Below are 19,472 nucleotides of genomic sequence, written 5' to 3'. Positions count from 1 at the left end.
TGTGATTTGGCCGTGTGTCCCCTGTATCCTAAAATTTAGAAATAGAATGCTCAGAATTGGGCACACGAGCAAAGACACGGGCGTGTGTCTCAGCTGTGTGTGCTACACGGGCGTGTGTCTTGGTCGTGTGAAACCTACACCTAATTTGTGAAATTTAAATTGACCACATGACTTAGCACACTGGAATGTGGCAGGCCATGTGGCACAAGTCAAGGAGTTATATGGGTAAGGACACAGGCTAGACACGGCCATATCTCTCACATCGAATGCCCACACGGCCTGAGACATGGACATGTCATATAGCCGTGTGGCTACTCATGCAGGCATGTGACCCTTGTATATAAGAAAAATTTTGAAATTTTACGAAAACTTTTTTGAGTTCTCGGTTTAGTCCAGGAGTGATTCTAATGTTTAGATTGGGCTTCGAGGATCCATTCAAAGGACAGTATGATTAATTTCGGATATGAAATGTAAATGACATGAATTATATGAAATTACTCTGTAAACTCCGGTAATGCTCTGTAACCCTATTCTGGCGATGGGTACAGGTTAGGGGTGTTACATGTTTTTCTGAAGTGTTCAAATTTTCGACATCGAATTGCTGAATGGATTCTGTGGAATTCGGCAATTTTTGTGTGTTTCTGAAATTAAGTGCTTAGGGGTTAAATTGATAGCGAAATGCATGATCTCAAATTGGTTTTGATGTGTGTCTCAGTATTGTCAATGTTAGGAATTGATTTGCTGAGGAAAAACATGAATTTCAGGCTGTTTTAGGGTGGTTTCATGACTACTCGCTTGGTGACTAACCTACCAAACCTACCCAATCGTACGCAGCTCCTTCGTCCCTTTCCTCTCTTTCAACCCATCTCACATCTGCGATATGGCTTGGACCCTTCTTTGAGTGGGAGAGTGTGTTGCAATTATCCTCGAAAGTCTCCCTGCCCTCGTAAGGCCAAGCGAAGACGTCAAGGCTCCACACCTGAGAAATTTTTCACGTTCCTCATTCGAGCTTTCTTGACCAATTATCCATTTTCGTGGGTTGGCGGGAACAAGCTCTCTTTTTAATTCCACTAGTAGGCGGGTCCTATGAACTTTGACTCAGGAAGAGGCAATTTTGTCACACGGCCTTAGACACACAGCCGTGTTCTTTAGCCATACGAGCGTGTGAGATTCCACATGGCCGTGTCTGCTCTACACCCTATTTTATCAATTTTGGATAGAGAGTTACAGGGGCTGCTCACAAAGCCATGTAACTGGGTCACACGGGCGTGTGTCTCCTCCACACGGGCATATGCAGCCTGCACATAGGTGTGTATAGCTTTCATATGGGCGTGTAGGCTTCCATACGACTAGGGCACACTGTCGTGTGGCCCTGTTTCACAAATTTTTGTATTACATCAGATTTTGACTCGTTTTGTGTTTCTGTGTGTTTCGACCCTCGATTAGGCCTTAGTAAGGGTGGTTGGGACATTGGTTTGGCTCAGATTTGTGTGGTTGTTTGTAATCATAGCGTTAATTTAATGATTTGTTTATATGTTATGTAATGTTACCTAGTAAATAAGTAGCCATAACTGATTCTAAATTTGATCGATTGAATATGTGCACCTCTATTTCTGTATATTGTATGATTGTCTGTAAGTTGTGTACATTGTGCATCTGCATGAAAATCTGGGATTTGGTTGTGAAGAGAAAGAAGTTTGATCTGGCAGTTTAACTGCGTTATTTATTAGTGGTGATACCGCAACATAAACATATGTCAACTCAGCTACATATTTTTATCAGAGTGGCTTGGTTCCACATATCGTGGTATGTAGGGTGGATGGACCTATTATGGTCTTATGTGGTGTGCAGGGTGGATGGGCTAGATATAGCTCATATGTGGTGTGTAAGGTGGTTGAAGTGGTGTTCGAATGGTTGGGGTGGGTTTATTTTGCTGCATTCATTGCATTCGATTATAAGTCTGTTTGTATGATTGTAAGGTTAGTTGCAGAATAATGTGAATAGTTTGATGTGTTTTTATACTGGTGTGTTTTGGGATATTAGCTCCATGTTACATTTGTTGGACTGATTATTTGATACAAGTTGTACGTTCTCTGTTTGTTTACACATATGAGAATTATTTGCTTCACTCCTTGTCACCTGCTTTTGTTTTTATTTCGAACTCACACTGAGCTCGTGTAGCTCACCCTTTAGTTTTCTCACTTTCAAGCACTCTCGTGTTCTGTAGCTGAACTAGGCAGCCAGAGGTCTCAGATGGGTCAGATTTGAATTAATCAAATAAAGTGATTTTTCAAATCTTAATTCATGATTTTTTTTTGACTGTTATTAATTATAAGAACTATGGTATAATTTAATTTTGGGCTTTCGTAAATTGATACGCCAAATTGTTAAATCCTAAATTGTTAAATGATCCAGTGTGGTTTTAGCAAACTGTTTTGAAAATGATTTTTAAACAAGCCTTTGTTTGTAAATTGCTTTTAGATCATTTCGGTGGTCAATATGACCTCCGAGATCCGATTGAAACTTCTAAGCCGGGTTTTGGGGTGTTACATGGTTACTTATAACTTTTCATTTGTAACTATTGAAACACTATATATTTTTTAAAAATGTTCCAACAAAACACAACAAAAATATTCTTTCATTTAAAGTGAGGTAAAATGTCGGTGTCATTGTAACAGTCAGTGAAACAGCAAGAGTAAAGTATGTTCAGTCACTATTTCTACATAAACAGTGGGATTCAGATGTCTTTATCTTACGATAAACTACGAGGTATTCTTCTGATAACTCTCTCATCTACTATCCTATAGTGCTAGGAAATTTGTTGATGGATCATTCTGCAATATTTATCCACATGTTCTTCATATTTGTCGTAGAAAGTAAAAAGAGTAATTGATAAGACGGTTCTTAACATCAGGACATGATAAATACATTATAATTAAATGAGTGCATGAAGATCCCTTGCATCATATTGCAATTAATCAGCAAAAATGAGAACAAATATGTAAAAGATTCCACAAGGTCAAGAAAAGAAGTTTGTGATAGGAGCTTGATACCAAGTTTTTTAAGTTTTAACCACATAAAGTAATAATCTATCTTGAACTTAGATGTAAGTGTCAAATACATGTATGTCTAATATATTCCAAGATTTTAATGTACTTTGAGAGTCTTTAGAGGATTATTATCATGTCCCCGTAACCATGTCTAGATATGTGTCGAACATGAGAGTTTTCAAAAAACAAAGAGTCCGAACAACATAGTTCCATGATTGCTTACTAGAAATAAATCAAAAGAGGTTGTGATTAAACCATAAGTTAGGTTTAGTTACATTTAATATTACATCAGGATACATTTATACATCAATGAATCATAAGAAAGATGAATATGCAATCAGTAGGCATATGAACTTTCTTACTAACATAGGCAAGTGTAGAGAAAGAGCAATAGCTACCAATGGCAGAAAAGAGCCACAGAAAAATCAAAACCTGCCAACTGAACTAAAAGTTAGAATTCATATTTAAATTGGCTAGTTATGTTGATTAAACTTGTTTGGGAAAAAACAATATAGCAAGATAAGGAATCTACAGATGCTTAGTTGATTTATTTAATAAAGTGGAAAAAATACTCAACTTCAAAATCTGAGCTGGAGTTGAAAGGAGGAGTGGAAGGTAAACATAGTAAGCCTTTACTCTTATTTCTGTTTTACTCAAGTTTTAGTGTGATTATGTTCCATCTTTTCCAATATTTCCATGGATTTTTAGAGTCTTTGAAGAATTGTATCCCCATTGTTATGTCCGAATATGTTTTAGAATGGGTACTTCAAGAAAGAAAAATGAAGAGTCAGAGCAATGAGGCTCTATTTCCTATTACCAGACCAATTCACACTGTAACACCCCTAACCCGTATCCACTGCCAGAACAGCGTTTCAGAGCATTACTACCATATGCAGATTACTTAAAAAAAATTTAAATACTTACCGATTCAATGCATCATATAAATAAATATATTACCATTCAATCAACAGTTTGGCACTTGTATAAGCATCAAACAGCAACATTGCTAGTATACTTGCACATATATCATATAAATTCTACATTGATATATCTATTTTCTCGTCATATCGCACTTGAGTTTAATAATAGTCTCATCTTACATAATTTCCTTGTATCAGCATATCAAAGATAATCATACATGTACATGTCATGAAACATATCACGCTCTTACCGTTTCTTCATAAGCATATATCATTCATTTCATTATATCAATATTTCATGCTCCATCATTTCCATATATTTTATGTATATTTATTCCAATAATAGCTTATATCTTAACATAAATTATATTCCATGTACTTATACTTATTTCATTTATCTATCTTAATAATTATTTCATACAACTATTTCGTACATATATTTCCATATGACCAGTTCTTGTAAACATTTAACACAATCATTTCATATAATCATTCGTTATCTGATACATATTACCTGAATATCAATTGTTCAACAGATGTCATAGCGTCTCCCATCCATGGTCTTATTCATCTTTGACATGATGCCATAGTGTCTTTCAACTATGGTCTTACTCATTTTCTGTCAAGTTGCCATGGTATTTTTCAACCATGGTCTTACACATTTCATTTCAGAGAGCACACTCCCGTGAACCTCATCCTCACAATGGATTACCAGATTCAAAGCTAAATCTCAGTAATATAAACTCATAGAGTATTGTCGGGATTACCAGTCAGGCTAAATCCTCAACGACAATTACTCTAATGAGTTTGGATCTCAATTACCAGTCGAGCTAAATTCAGACCCTAATTTGGATTACCGTCCGGGCTAAATCCATTTTACATGTATTCTTCGGGAGGGCTATATCAGAATAGGATCACCCGTCCGGGCTAGATCCTTTTTACCGTCAATTCCTTTTCAGAGATCCATCGAAATTTCCTTTCATTCAACCGGGATTTCTTCCCCTTTTTATTAAATATATCAATGTTTCATTAATTTTCATACAATGAACATTCAAATCATATTCACATCAATAACATACAATCTCAAACATTTAAGAATATAATTCAAGTTACACGAACTTACCTCATTGCTTATTTCTGTTTATAATTTCATTAATTCGATATCTTTTCTTTTCCACGATCAAGTCTCATATTTGAGTCGTCCGGATCTTTATAAATAAATTTTATCATCATTTTCATTCATTTCATATTCCAATACATTTAATTAATGCTCTAGGCAAAATTACCATTTTGCCCCTAAACTTTTAATTAATGATGATTTCATCCTTAGGATCAGGAAAATAAAATTCTTGCAATTTAATCCTTATTTCCAGCTATTATTCTCATATGTATTGATAACAGTCCATGAATTCTATAAAATATCAGAATTTTCCATAATTTCAACACTTTTCAATTTAATCCCTAAAACATGTTTTCCCCCGATCTTGAACTAAATTAATAATTTCATTCAATTTTGTAATTTAAATAATAAAATAATCCATTTAATGCAATTTGGTCATTTCTGACATTTTTACAAAATTGCCCATAAAGTTTTACTTTTATTCAATTTAGTCCATGAGCCTAAAATATACAAACTAGCCATGCTAGATGAATATTCTTACATATTTTTCCTCCTCCTCCTCTCCATTCCACATCCTTAGTGTAGATAACACACATGTAAGTAACATTATCCATAATTTTTATTATATACTTTTATGAATATTCAAGCTGTCTATCTGTGTCACAGTCACTAAATTATTTATATCTGGAGCTATAGAACTCAAAATTAAGATAATATAATTTTTCCTAAAACTAGACTCATATATATTCTTACCATAAAATTTTCATAATTTTTGGTTTAGCCAATAATTACAGTTTATTCTTTAAATTTACCCTTGTTCTGCTGTTTGACAGTTCTGGCCCTTCTTCACAAAAAATTAATTATCTCCTCATACAAAATTTAAATGATGTTCTAGTTTGTTTCTATTGAAAATAGACTCATTCAGGATTCTAAACATATAAACTTAAGCCCATAATTATTTTTATACAATTTTTTATGATTTTACAAAGTCAGAATAGGGGAACCCGAAATCATTCTGACCCTATCTCACAAAATTCATCATATCTCATGATTTACAATTCCATTGCTTACATAATTTCTTCTATAAGAAAATATACTTAATAAGCTTTAATTTCATATTTTATTCATCCTATAATTATATTTCTAAAATTTGTTATGATTTTTCAAAGTTAGACTACTACTGCTGTCCAAAACTATTTTAGTACAAGATATTAATTACCATGTTATAACACCCTTATTTTCTTTTTTCACGCCATTTCTAATCACTTTCTCTTATTTTCTCTTCACTAGCATATCAAGAACATAGGACCTTATGTAAGAAAACTCTACTATAACATTATTTCCATGCTTTGTCAATAATAACAAACTTAAAAACATATTGAAATCTTGATATACTTACCTTGTTCTATTGATACTAATCTTTAACTTGATTTTCTCTCCTCCAGCTTCTATTTCTTGAATCCAACTTGATATTCTAACTCCCCATGGTCTCCTTAACATTTTCTCTCTTAGTAGCTATGGAAATTCTTTTGATTTCTAGGTGAAAATGGTAAATTTTTTGTGGAAGGACCAAATTGTAAAGAAAAGAAAATTTCTTTCTTTTCCTTCTCTTCTAACGTTGGTTGCATGCATGGAAAGATGATAAAAATTCTTCATCTTGCCTTCCTTTTATACTAAATAATTAATAATAAAATAATAAAATATCTCATTAAAATAATATATATCTAATTAAATAATCATAAAATATCATCAACATCATCATTACTTTCTAGATTTCTCTCTCTTCCAATTGACCATTTTGTCCTTTATTATCTTTTAAAATTTCATCATTGAGTCATTATTTAATTTGGTAAAATTGCAATTTAGTCCCTCATAGTTCTTCACCTATTCAATTTGGTGCTAATTGCTCCATTTTCCTTTGTTTCTAGATCATTCCACTCTTAAAATATTTACATTATTGATCCTTCAACTTTTTCATATTTACACTTTAACCCCTCAAATTTTGAGTATTTACTCTTGTGCAACAAAACTTTTCTCACTTTTACAATTTAGTCCTTTCTTGAATTAATATATCATAATATACTTCTCAATATTGACATAACTCAAAATTTCCCTTTTTGTCACTTTATTTCCTTATTTTACTATATCAAGGATAATATCTTACTGTAAAAATTTTCAGGGTATTACATTTCTCTCCCCTTTAAAATAAATTTTGTCCTTGAAATTTCCTTGTTTTCTTTTGATCATGGATTTCATTATGTCTATAGTTCTATAGTTTCTTTCTGTACATATTTATCCAGTTTATCATTTATATCCATTATCTATCCTTTCATTTCACAATTTATTTTTAATACAATATTTCACATTTGCCTTTCAGAGCTTCTACCAATAGAAATAGAAAATAATATCATATGAATCTTATTATCAAGTGTTCTATCACATATATTGGCTTGGAAAACCAAAGAAAGATAGAGTAGTACCACTTGTGAATCAATCAGACTTGCGATAATTTCCGTCTATTAGCATATTTATCCAACCTTTCCATATATTGATTACAGCGTCCAAACATGAACAGTTCCATATGCCTCTGAAAATATCAGTATATATAAGATACCCATATAAAATCCAAAAAAAAATTACTATAATATACCCAGTTATAACGGCTATATTCAAATATTTTTACAATTTATTCACCAATCTATTGACTAGTATAGTCATCAATAATTTCACATCATTTACTTTACTCAAAAAAAAAAACTAATTCGGAAGAAATTTTCAGTTAACTATTCTGTAAATACCATATTTAAAAAAAATTGATTTTCCAATAAATAACTTCTTTCTTTAACAGTGATACTGTATATCTCAACTAGTTTAAGAAAAATCTGATATCTCTATTCAGAACTCATCTTTACTTATTAACTCATTCTCAGTTTCGACTGCATTATCAATTGTTCAACCATTGAGCTTTTCACTTTCCGCTTTTGAACTTAATCAATATAAATCTCATGAATTTCATTGCATATAACTGTATTAGTAAAGGGGTATAGATCGTAAATCCTCATAGTTTAATTTTCATGTATTTACTCATATAACATTTATCATTCTCAAGTACTATAAAACATTTATCCGTACTTTTACGAGTTCTGCTTCATCATAACTAACATTTTTACTCAGAGATAATCCTTTTCCTCGTAACGAAAATTGTTTACCTTTTACTTAGCAGAGACCCGGTAGACTAGATAGAACACTTCGGATATACGGGACTTATACAGAGGTGCATTATTATGCACTATTAAACAGAGAACACTGAAATGCTATACAGAGAGTACGAATATGCTGAATGTGCTAATAATCAGAGAGCACTAACGTGCTAGTAATCAGAGAGCATGCTGAGGTCCCTTAATATCCTAGTAGTTCTAATCTTGTCTACTTGGGCAAATTATTTCATGCACTCATATCACTTTTACACCTTTCGCATAATGCTTTTACATGCTTTTACATGCTTTACAATTTAATCATTGTACCAATAATCCGTTTATTTATATCTTCTCTACCTTTAATACATGTAATATTTTTCAAAATTCACTATTCATCCGTAATTTACTAATAATCCTTATCATGTACTTCATATACCACTTTTATATATTTTGTAATTTAGTCATCAGACAATGTAACAATATAATTTACTTTTAATAATACACATAACATTCATCATAGACATGTTTTTATTCATACCTTTATGAATTCAGATTCATTTTAATCAACTTTTTATTCATATACTTGAGTATCGTTTTTAGCATTATCAAAATTATCTTGGGTTAGAAAGCATCTTATTTTATAAGTAAAACAAATCTCATCAGAGTAAGGAGATATCATACTATCATATATTATAATGACATGTGTTTTTAGACTTCACATATACTACGTTTGGTCCGAGAACCGACTAAAACCTAGCTTTGATACCACTAAATGTAACACCCCTAACCCGTATCCGCTGCCAGAACAGGGTTTCGAAGCATTACTACCATATGCAGATCACTTAAAAAAAATTTTAAATACTTACTGATTCAATGCATCATATAAATAAATATATTATCATTCAATCAACAGTTTGGCACCTGTATAAGCATCAAACAGTAACATTGTTAGTATACTTGCACATATCTCATATAAATTCAACATTGATATATCTATTTTCTCGTCATATCGCACTTGAGTTTAATAATAGTCTCATCTTACATAATTTCCTTGTATCAGCATATCAAAGATAATCATATATGTACGTGTCATGAAACATATCATGCTCTTACTGTTTCTTCATAACCATATATCATTCATTTCATTATATCAATATTTCATGCTCCATCATTTCCATATATTTTATGTATATTTATTCCTAGTAATAGCTTATATCTTAACATAAATTATATTCCATGTACTTATACTTATTTCGTTTATCTATCTTCATAATTATTTCATACAACTATTTTGTACATATATTTCCATATGACCAGTTCTTCTAAACATTTCACACAATCATTTCATATAATCATTCGTCATATGATACATATTACCTGAATATCAATTGTTCAACAGATGTCATAGCGTCTCCCATCCACGGTCTTATTTATCTTTGACATGATGCTATAGTGTCTTTCAACTATGGTCTTACTCATTTTCTGTCATGTTGCCATGGTATCTTTCAACCATGGTCTTACACATTTCATTTCAGAGAGCACACTCCCGCGAACCTCATCCTTACAACGGGATTACCAGTCCAGGCTAAATCCCCTGTAATATAAACTCATAGAGTATTGTCGGGATTACCAGTCCAGGCTAAATCCCCTGCAACGACAATTACTCTAATGAGCTTGGATCTGAATTACCAGTCTAGGCTAAATTCAGACCCTAATTTTGATTACCCGTCCGGGCTAAATCCATTTTACGTGTATTTTTTGGGAGGGCTATATCAGAATAGGATCACCTGTCCGGGCTAGATCCTTTTTACCGTCAATTCCTTTTCAGAGATCCATCAAAATTTCCTTTTATTCAACCGAGATTTCTTCCTCTTTTTTATCAAATATATCAATGTTTCATTAATTTTCATACAATGAACATTCAAATCATATTCACATCAATAACATACAATCTTAAACATTTAAGATTATAATTCAAGTTACACGAACTTACCTCATTGCTTGTTTGTGTTTATAATTTCATTAATTCGATATCTTTTCTTTTCCACGATCAAGTCTCATATTTGAGTCGTCCGGATCTTTATAAATAAATTTTATCATCATTTTCATTCATTTCATATTCCAATACATTTAATTAATGCTCTAGGCAAAATTACCATTTTGCCCCTAAACTTTTAATTAATGACGATTTCATCCTTAGGAGCAGGAAAATAAAATTCTTGCAATCTAAACCTTATTTCCAACTATTATTCTCATATGTATTGATAACAGTCCATGAATTCTATAAAATATCAGAATTTTCCATAATTTCAACACTTTTCAATTTAATCCCTAAAACATGTTTTCCCCCGATCTTGAACTAAATTAATAATTTCATTCAATTTTGTAATTTAAATAATAAAATAATCCATTTCATGCAATTTGGTCATTTCTGACATTTTTACAAAATTGCCCATAAAGTTTTACTTTTATTCAATTTAGTCCCTGAGCCTAAAATATACAAACTAGCCATGCTAGATGAATATTCATACATATTTTTCCTCCTCCTCCTCTCCATTCCACATCCTTAATGTAGATAACACACTTGTAAGTAACATTTCCATAATTTTTATTATTTACTTTTATGAATATTCAAGTTGTCTATCTGTGTCATAGTCACTAAATTATTTATATCTAGAGCTATAGAACTCCAAATTAAGATCCGATAGTTTTTTTTGAAACTAGACTCATATATCTTCTTACCATAAAATTTTCAGAATTTATTGTTTAGCCAATAAGTACAGTTTATTCTTTAAATTTACCCTTGTTCTACTGTCTGGTAGTTCTGGCCCTTCTTCACTAAAAATTAATTATCTCCTCGTACAGAATTCGAATTATGTTCTCGTTTGTTTCTATTGAAAATAGACTCATTCAGGGTTCTAAAAATATAAATTTAAGCCCATAATTATTTTTATCCAATTTTTTATGATTTTACAAATTCATAACATGGGAACCCAAAATCATTCTGACCCTATCTCACAAAATTCATCATATCTCATGATTTACAATTCCATTTCTTACATCATTTCTTCTATAAGAAACTAGACTTAATAATATTTAATTTCATATTTTATTCATCCTATAATTATATTTCTACAATTTTGATGATTTTTCAAAGTTAGACTACTACTGCTGTCCAAAACTATTTTAGTACAAGATATTAATTACCATGTTATAACACCCTTATTTTCTTGTTCTACACCATTTCTCATCACTTTCTCTTATTTTCTCTTCACTAGCATATCAAGAACATAGGACCTTATGTAAGAAAACTCTACTATAACATTATTTCCATGCTTTGTCAATAATAACAAACTTAAAAACATATTGAAATCTTGATATACTTACCTTGTTCTATTGATACTAATCTTTAACTTGATTTTCTCTCTCCTCCAGCTTCTATTTCTTGAATCCAACTTGATATTCTAACTCCCCATGGTCTCCTTAACATTTTCTCTCTTAGTAGCTATGGAAATTCTTTTGATTTCTAGGTGAAAATGGTAAATTTTGGTGGAAGGACCAAATTGTAAAAAAAGAAAATTTCTTTCTTTTCCTTCTCTTCTAACGTTGGTTGCATGCATGGAAAGATGATGAAAATTCTTCATCTTTCCTTCCTTTTATACTAAATAATTAATAATAAAATAATAATGAAATAATAATAAAATAATAAAATATCTCATTAAAATAATATATATCTAATTAAATAATCATAAAATACCATCAACATCATCATTACTTTCTAGATTTCTCTCTCTTCCAATTGACCATTTTGCCCTTTATTATCTTTTAAAATTCTATCCTTGAGTCATCATTTAATTTGGTAAAATTATAATTTAGTCCCTCATAGCTCTTCACCTATTCAATTTGGTGCTAATTCATCCATTTTCCTTAGTTTCTAGATCATTCCACTCTTAAAATATTTACACTATTGGTCCTTCAACTTTTTCATATTTACACTTTAACCCCTCAAATTTTGAGTATTTATTCTTGTGCAACAAAACTTTTCTCACTTTTACAATTTAGTCCTTTCTTGAATTAATATATCATAATATACTTCTCAATATTGACATAACTCAAAATTTTCCTTTTGTCACTTTATTTCCTTATTTTACTATATCAAGGATAATATCTTATTTTACTATATCAAGGATAATATCTTCTTGTAAAAAATTTTAGGGTATTACACACACCTTGATACTAGTAATTAATGATTGAAAAACAATTCACAACTTAATCATAGTTGTAACAGCCCGGTTTTAGCTATATCGGAATAATGGTTTTGAAACCACAAATTTGAGGTTGGAAAACTATTTCAATATTATTTTATATGTTTACAGCATGATTGTATGCATGTGTGAAAATTTTGTGAGCTAATTTTATTATTTAATAGCTCAATTTGAGAAAAATGACTTAATCGCGTAAAATGCATGTAATAGACCCATTTCGCCTAGGCCCGTTAGAATCCAAAAAAACCAGAAATATAAAAAAAATATAAATCGAAATAAAAAACCAATAAAAGTCCATTAGTCCAAAATAGTCCATGACTCAATAAACTTAATCCCTTAGCCCATTGCATTAGACCCAGTTCCGGTCCAATTACTAAATCTAACCCATAATCCTTAGCCCAACTAACCCAAACAACCCAAAATACCCCAGGCCCAAAACACCAATGAAATTTTCGGCAGAAACCTAGGTCACTTGCACCACAGCAACTTTCAGTAGCCTCTAGCACCGCTGCTGTCTCCGTGCCACCCCACATACGTCTTCACGCCTCATCCCACGTGCGTCACCACCTCCAGCTGGCTTCGTTCGTACCTGCAACAAACGAAAATCACAACAGCAAATGACAGCAAATATAATAGAATAACAACAATCGAATAAAGAAAAAAAAAAGGGGAAATCTATAAATTTTATATTTTATTTTGTCTATATAAAGCCGATTGTATGCTGTAAAATGGATGACGAAATACTGAATAGAAGAAAAAGCCACCTAAATTATTAGAATGTGATTTGAAACTTTTTTTTTCGTTTTTAGTATTTTCGATTTGTTCCTGCATATAGTTTTTTTTTTTTGTAGAGTGAAATAAAGAGGAATGAGAGATTTACTTTTGAGGATGCACCGTCGAGGTCATTGTCTCCTCCGTCGAAATCGGAGTTTGAGATGAGGATTTTCGAGTGAAAATAAGCTTTTAATATCTGATTTGATGGAGATAATGAGGGTCTTCACATCATTCATCGATTATGATGGTGAAATGGTGGTTGAAATGGCAGAAGCGGAAGGGATAGAGCCTTTAGGGCTGTTGAATGATGCCGAAACCCTAGCAAATGGGGATTTGATTTGCTGTTTGCGAAAATGGCAGATTGCCATTCAATTTTTTTTCAATTTTGATAACAAAATGAAACGGCACCGTTTGGTAGAAAAGGATCCGCGCGTTGACCCGTTTGGAGGCCAGGATCCGCGCCTTTTCACCTTGAAAGGTCAATTTGCGCGCATAGTCCCCTTCTTTGTTGAGCCGTTCAATTGAATCTTGTTTTGATCTCTTTGGTTTTTATTAATTTTTCCCGAGAATTTGCGCACTGCTTCAATTTAGTCCATGCCTAGGCGCCGCATTTTGGTACTCAAGATATTTTCATTTTTAGTCCCTGTTTGTTCGGGCGCATTTAATTATGGTCACAAATTCTGTTTTAATAATTGGATTTATTTATAAATTAACCTCTAGATTTTGTTCTTGTTTCAATTGAGTTTTTTTAGTTTTTGTGATTCTTTTACCTTTTTTTTAATTCGTTTATCTCTCATTTTTATATTAATGTGTTATTTCATTGATTTTTTTCATTAGATTAGTTTATTATTTGCATATTTTTAGGTGTATCTTTTTTAAAATTGTTTTACCTTGTAATTTGCCTATTTTAAAATTTCTCTTTTATACTTCTTTTATGTTTTAAAGATTTATATGATATTTAATTTAATGTTATTATACATATTTATTATTTTTACTCTAAGTACACATTCTTGATTTCGTGTTATTTTATATAAATTCTTTTAAATTTATTATATATATATTTTCTTTTAAATTTATTTATTTATAATCTGTTTCCTTTAACGCCTATTTAAAATTGTATATTTTATTTATTTTAAATACTTTCATATATTAGTATCTTTATATGTATATTATTTGTATATATCACTAATTAAATCAATTTGTTTTATTTGAATTATGTTATATATTATTTATTTCAAATTCGGCATGCATTTTTCATTTGTAAATTTTTCCAAATGGTTTATAATTTGTTTTATATCATATTGGCTTCTAGTTTCTATTTTGTTTTGTACATTATGTGTTGATTGTTTTTATATTATTTCCTGTATATTTGTTACACCATTTATTCGTTTTTTATGTGTTATTAAATCAATTGTTGTTCATTCATTCTTGCCAATTTGTGTTATATTTTGTATTAGTTATATTTAATTGTTTGTTTTGTTAGTTGGTTAAATAAGGTTATATTATCTTCATTCATCAAGTATTGTATTTATGTGTGCATATTATCCCATGTTTATTATTTTTCTTTTGGCTTACAAATGTTACTTTATAATTTCCAACTCTTTAAAATCAATTATACCATTTTGTTTCAAGTCAAATAAATGTGTTTTGAGCTAGTTTACAATTTTTTATTTAAAAATTCTAATAAGGCACTGTTCAAAGTTTGGAAATTCGGAAAATCGTGCCCTGCCGTACTAGATTTCGATTTTTTGTTGGACTAAATAATTGGATATCCTTTTGTAATTTTCAATGTATGAGCTTTTGGAAGTCAAAAATCAATCGTGTTTTCAAAGGTATAAAGAATCGTGTCCTATCGTGTTGGATGTGATGCTGTATTCCTTTGAAACAAGAGAATTTTGACGAACAACTTGAACCACTCAAATGTTTTAAAAGGAACCATATTTCAAAATCTTTTTTTAAATCTTAGACATAATGATAATACTTAATCAATTTGGTACCAATTTTGGGCGTAGTGAGGGTGCTAATCCTTCCTCATACATAATCACTCCCAAACCCCTTTTTTTAAATTTACGTAGGCCAAAATTGATTTAAATTAAATAAAATGTTTTATTAGGTGATCCAATCACCCCTAAGAAAAAGGATTGGAGGCGACTCCACACTTTGTTTTAAAAGTCGATCCCTGTTTTTTTCCAAATAAAAAAATGGTTTCGACAATGCAAAAGTCGCATTCTACTTCTTAAAGGTGTTTAATTGCTATGATTTATTAAATGAAAGGTCCTTATGATGTTATTAGACCATTGATAGTGGAATTTGACATAGATGGCCTTATATTAGATGATTTAAATGTTTTATTACTAAGGTTAAAATAGTAAATTGGTTATTAATCAATAAATAAACAAAACAAAGTCAATTATCATCTTTTTCTCTTCATTTATCAACCGAATACTCAAGGGAGGAATCCATTTTTATGCATTTAGGGTTTGGAACGTACAAGGCTTGATTGATAAGTGTTTTGGGCTCGGTTTTTGATGATTTCTATGTTTTCGTGATCGTTGCTTCGTGTTTTAGCTAGCCCGTACCTTTAATTTCGAAACTGTTAAATATTTTGAGAGTTTCCATTGATGATTTTATGTGTTCTTTGGTGTTTGAAAATGAAATATGAATTTTTGATGATAGATTTTCATGTTTTGTAAAGTGATTTTTGACAAAAATGTCAAAAATGGATTAATTTATAAAATGTGATAATTGTGTGGTTGAAATGTGAAATAAATGAAATATTTGGGCTACTAGGGACACTAGTAAAATTCGGCTATGGTGAAATTGGATTAAATTGCTTGAATTTGTATTTTGGTGAAATAAGGACTAAATTGAAAAGTTGTAAAACATTAGGGCAAATGTGTGAAAATGCCAAAATATGTGTTTAAGGATTAAATTAAATGAATGAAAGATTAAATGAGTTAATTTTGAATACATATAGATCAAGAAAAGAGGAATCCAGAATTAGATCGAGGGAAAGGTAAGATTATCGAGTAATTGACTCATTTCACCGTTTTCATACCCGAGGTAAGTTCGTTTGTGGTAATTTCTTTATAAATGATTGTTAAATGCTTTGATATTGCATAAAATGTGATTATGAGATTACAGATAATGTTTGAGTTGTGAATAATACTCTACGGATGTGTTCGACAATGAGATCGACAAGTGAAACTTCCCGGTTGAACCTTAGGAATAGTTTAGGATGCTAGTGACATGTCATTAGGTTATTGAATTGGCTTCAGGCCACGATATTGGCACTTTGGGTGCGAGTGATACCTTGATTTGGCTACCAACCATGGTATAGGTATTTCAGAGAGGAGTTACCTTGATTTGGTTATGGGCCATGGTATAGGTACTCCGGGATAAGTTACCTTAATTTGGCTATGGCTCATGGTATAGGTATTTATCGATTGTGATCCTTGAGTATCTGAATTCTATTCCGAATGGTTCAACGGGTAAATGAATGATGTGGTTGAGAAAGATGTTAGTACGAGGTGACACAGGTACGTACGAACCTATTTGAGTATTAAATAGAGAAAGTTCAATGAGATGGTACTTAATCATGTTTTGAGACATGAGAAAAGTTTGTGGTTAATGTGATTTTGATTTGGTAATATGTAAATGGTTGAATTACATTTATTTGATGAATTGAGTTATTCACTTACGAACTTACTAAGCTATGAAGCTTACTTGGTGTTATTTTTTTATGTTTTATAGCGTATCAAAGCTAGCTCGGATTCGGGAGTCGTTGGGAACATCATCGCACTATCAGACACCTAAGTTGGTACTTTTGAGTTGTATATATATGGTATATGGCATGTATAGGTTAGTAATGAAACTTTGGTTATAAATATAGTCATGAGATTTGGCTTATAAATGTATATCTTTTGATTTGTATAGATAGCCATGTATGATGGCTTATTTTGGTATGTTTTGGTATAAATGTGGCTAAGGTATTATAGTTGTTCACATGGTTATATTTTAAGCTTGGCAAATGATCTATATAGTGTAAATGAATTTGATAATTTGAGAAGTCATGTGCTTGAGAATGGATGCTTTGTGATATAAGTTTTGAATAGGTATTTGGCATTGACTTGAGTATTGAATTTGGTGGAATTGGATATTGTATAAATGATGCATTAGAATGTTGATTTTGGCTGCCTATTGTATGATGAAATGGTACCATTTTGGTTGCTAAGTGTGCATGAGAAAAAGGTGGCAAATTGGCCTTGCAAATGACCTATTTTTTTCCACACGGGCAGAGATACGGACGTGTGTCTCAGCCATGTGCGACACACGGTCATGCTATACGGCCGTGTGTCCCTTGGTGTTAAAATTGAATTGAAGTCAGTATACTCCACACGGTCTTACACACGGGCGTATAACTGGCCGTGTGGTATAAGTTAGTATACCCCCCTAAATGGCACACTGCTTAGCACACAGGCTAGACACACGGGCGTGTGGTTGGCCGTGTAACCCAAGTCAGTATACTCTCCAGTTTTCACACGGCCTAGCACACGGGCGTGTCCTCAACTGTGTGATACAAGTCAGTATGTATGCTCTGTTTTCATATGGCCTGTGACACGGGCGTGTCTGGAGCCATGTGAGGCACACGACCTATTCACACAAGCGTGTGACCCTTGTATGTTTGAAATTTTTCTAAGTTTCTAAAATTTTTGTACGTTATCAATTTAGTCCTGAACCACTTCTAATGCATAGTTAAGGCCCCGTAGGCCCTTGTAAGGGACAATGTGATTGTGTTGAGTGGTATTTAATTATATTTGCATAAATACATGAATTATGTATGATTAATTATATTTGCATAAATACATGAATTATGTATGATGACTAATGTGTATTGATCGGTAATACCTCGTAACCCTATTCTGATAGTGAATAAGGGTGAGAGGTGTTACAATAATTCAACTAACAATACCATAATGTCTATAGACTTTCTTATTGTTGATTTTGTTCCCCTTTGTTGTAGTACAAGTGATCTAAACTAACCTTGAAGAAAAGCCAAAAATAATTGCCAAGAGTCATATCTTGAGCCATAAGAAGCACATTATTGATTTTAACACGTAATAATGCAACAGTAGTGTTAACTATTTCCTGACATTTTAAGCTCAGGTAATGTTTCTAGTTGTCTACTTCAATAATAAATAGGCATGATTGTTGAAAACAAATTCAGTATTAAAAGGTAAATCAACATATAAAGAGGTAATATTAGTCATACCTATTTCCATAAGCAGCATAGTTGGCATGAATAGACAGTAGCACAATTATTATCAGCAAAACATCTTAATAAATATGTAACAATGGTAATCTAGATTTCTCAAATATGAGCTAAGCAATAGTAGCAATGACGATAATGCCAAAAGAAACATTCACTGCTTCCACAAAAGAATATCAGCAGCTGGGAACATGAGAAGCAAAATTAGTTAATTTATTGCGAAAAACAAATGCTCTAGTTTTATAAGGGTGATAATATAATGAGCCAGAGCAACAATAACATTACAACAGCAATATCATACTGCAGAATAAGATTTTCCCAACATGATACTAGTTAGAGATTATTCTAAAAGAAGAATATTGGCGGAGAACTGTTAAAAGTCAAAACTTTCACCTATAAGAGTAGGAATACATTAAGTGAGCACAGGTAAAATGGAAAGTTCGATAATATCCCACCAGGGGAAAACTAAAGAAAATCATCAAGATTGTTTCTTCTCCACTAAGAAACTCCATGAAGGTCTTTCAATTGGGAGAAAAAGAAAAGGGTGGGGAAGGGGTATTCCATGAACCAAATTTCCATTAATTGAATTTTGCCTGTGGTTCAACTTGTGTCCACAAGACATGATGATTATAGAACATTTAACTAAAATAAGAGATTCACAGAGACCAGACCAATTACATCCTCTACCCTTACACCCAAAATCTAACTATAGGTTTCCTTTATTTTTAGCTCACTCATTACTTTTGATTTTAAATTTTCATAAGAGCCAAGTATATATAGGATTTATAAGGGATTGGTGCACATAAAAAAGATGTATGAGCATGTGTACTGAAATCACCATTTGAGTACACACTGAAAATTGTCAAAAGCATTAAAG

The 19,472-nt window shown here is 31.7% G+C and overlaps 1 pseudogene; it reads right to left on the bottom strand.

Moving 5' to 3' along the window:
• Positions 1–2,737: 2,737 nt before the first annotated feature.
• Positions 2,738–18,788, bottom strand: LOC108451446 (reticulon-like protein B16; annotated as a pseudogene).
• Between the last annotated feature and the right edge of the window lie 684 nt (positions 18,789–19,472).

Source organism: Gossypium arboreum, chromosome 5 (genome assembly GCF_025698485.1).
Source record: "Gossypium arboreum isolate Shixiya-1 chromosome 5, ASM2569848v2, whole genome shotgun sequence".
In the NCBI taxonomy this organism is placed as follows: domain Eukaryota; kingdom Viridiplantae; phylum Streptophyta; class Magnoliopsida; order Malvales; family Malvaceae; genus Gossypium; species Gossypium arboreum.
The sequence above is the reverse complement of the archived record's forward strand: the minus strand, read 5'-3'. Positions and strand labels throughout refer to the sequence as shown.